General features: G+C 37.5%; 1 long non-coding RNA gene across 1 annotated transcript; it reads left to right on the top strand.

The window, feature by feature from the left end:
- The first annotated feature begins 593 nt into the window (after positions 1–593).
- LOC131238514 (uncharacterized) lies at positions 594–1,321 on the top strand. Its single transcript, XR_009167883.1, has 4 exons — positions 594–787; positions 869–961; positions 1,034–1,138; positions 1,242–1,321. It is a non-coding gene; the product is annotated as an uncharacterized LOC131238514 (long non-coding RNA).
- The last annotated feature ends 387 nt before the right edge of the window (positions 1,322–1,708 follow it).

The following is a 1,708-nucleotide window of genomic DNA, read 5'->3' as shown; positions in this document are numbered from 1 at the left end:
ATATTTGATTATCATACTGCTAGACATATACAGGTGTTAAACATGAGTACTAGACACAGGTATAGGCCATCCGTAGGCCCTATGACTGATAGCACCAGCTAGCCTCAGCTGCCCCAAACTAATGTTGGTCTTGCCCAGCCTCAGCTGCCTCAGGCTACTAGTGTTATAACAAAAATGTGTTCTTCTCTCGTGGACAATATGTGTTTTATCATGTAATTTGCTTTTGTTAATTAGTTTTATATATACCATTGTGATTTTATTCAATAGATTCAACGTCCAAGAAACCAAGGACTCGAGGTGCCACACGATGCTTTGATGTATGGAAAATGCGTGAAGGTCAACAGATTTCTATTTCCGCCAACGATCTAGCCCGTTTGTGATAATGCTAGTAAGCTGACAAATTTCATATGGACAATAACATGCAATGGAGAATATGCTCCCCTTACATTCAATGATTGGAGGGTGGTGCCGAATGCGAAGAAAGATGATATGTGGGGGCTTGTCATGGTAATGGTTACGATGCTTTTTTTTAAAAGATTTTTTTTATTCATTATGTGATTATTTGCTTTTAACATATGATGAAGTCCAAGTTTGAGTTTGACGTAATGCTAAGGCTTGGGTCCTGAAGTCAATTGGTAAAAAATGGAGGAAATGGAAGGGTGAGCTGAAGAAACTCCACTACTCTTCTCATGAGACTGATGAGGAGCGGCTCGTAGATCTTGATGAGCGGGTCTAAGAGGATCAATGGAAGACTCTTGTTCAGTTTTGGAACTCTGAAGAGGGGAAGGTATGCCTCATTCAATTATAAAATTGTACAAAATCTTTTGTTGATATTTTATAATTTACTTTGTTAGTGTGTTACATATAGGCTCGTTCTAAAACAAATATAGAGAATCGGAAGAAACAACTGATTAACCACATGGCAGGCACGAAGAGTTTTGTGCGAATACATGAAGAAGAGGTAAATTTTATTAATAACCTGACCAACCATATTAGTATATTTGTGTTATATAACTTGTTTACATAATAATAGAGGAAAAATGCCAATGGGGAGGGTCTAAGCCAAGCAGATATGTTTATATTGACTCATACATGCAAAGATGGAAACCCTGTGGATGAAGCCTCATCAGTAGTAATGGTATGTTAATGTATTTACATGCAATAAGAGCTCCATATAAATGTGTAATAGCAACTATAGTATTTACACATTAACTGTTACCATGTGATAATTATTATTGTAGGCAAAACTCAATGAAGAAATCTCTTAGTAACCTAGAGCCTTATAGAATAGCACAACAACGAATGATCTATTATCTCAAGTCATGGGAGAAGATAGGCATAGTTGTGTCTACACTTATTGGTTAGTACCATCTCCATCTGATTTGTGGGGCGCAACATCCAGCGAACAAAGGATGACCTACATTGCTCAGAGGAGAGATGGAAGATATGAGGAACTACATGCCGACATAGTCTCTGTAAAAGAAAATATAGCTGCACTCTTATCCTTAAGAGAAGCTGAAATGTCATCCCTTAAAGAAACTATGGTTGAAATCTCGTCCGCAAGAGATGCTGAAATTTCTTCCTTAAAAGAAACTCTGATGAAATTGATAGCCACGATGAACAATGCAAATAATAACCCACCCACAGTATTCGGTGTTACAGCTAATTCTAACATGAACTAACCATCCTCATCATTAAGCCATTGGGT

The sequence above is a fragment of the Magnolia sinica genome, chromosome 3, assembly GCF_029962835.1.
Source record: "Magnolia sinica isolate HGM2019 chromosome 3, MsV1, whole genome shotgun sequence".
NCBI lineage: Eukaryota > Viridiplantae > Streptophyta > Magnoliopsida > Magnoliales > Magnoliaceae > Magnolia > Magnolia sinica.
The sequence above is the reverse complement of the archived record's forward strand: the minus strand, read 5'-3'. Positions and strand labels throughout refer to the sequence as shown.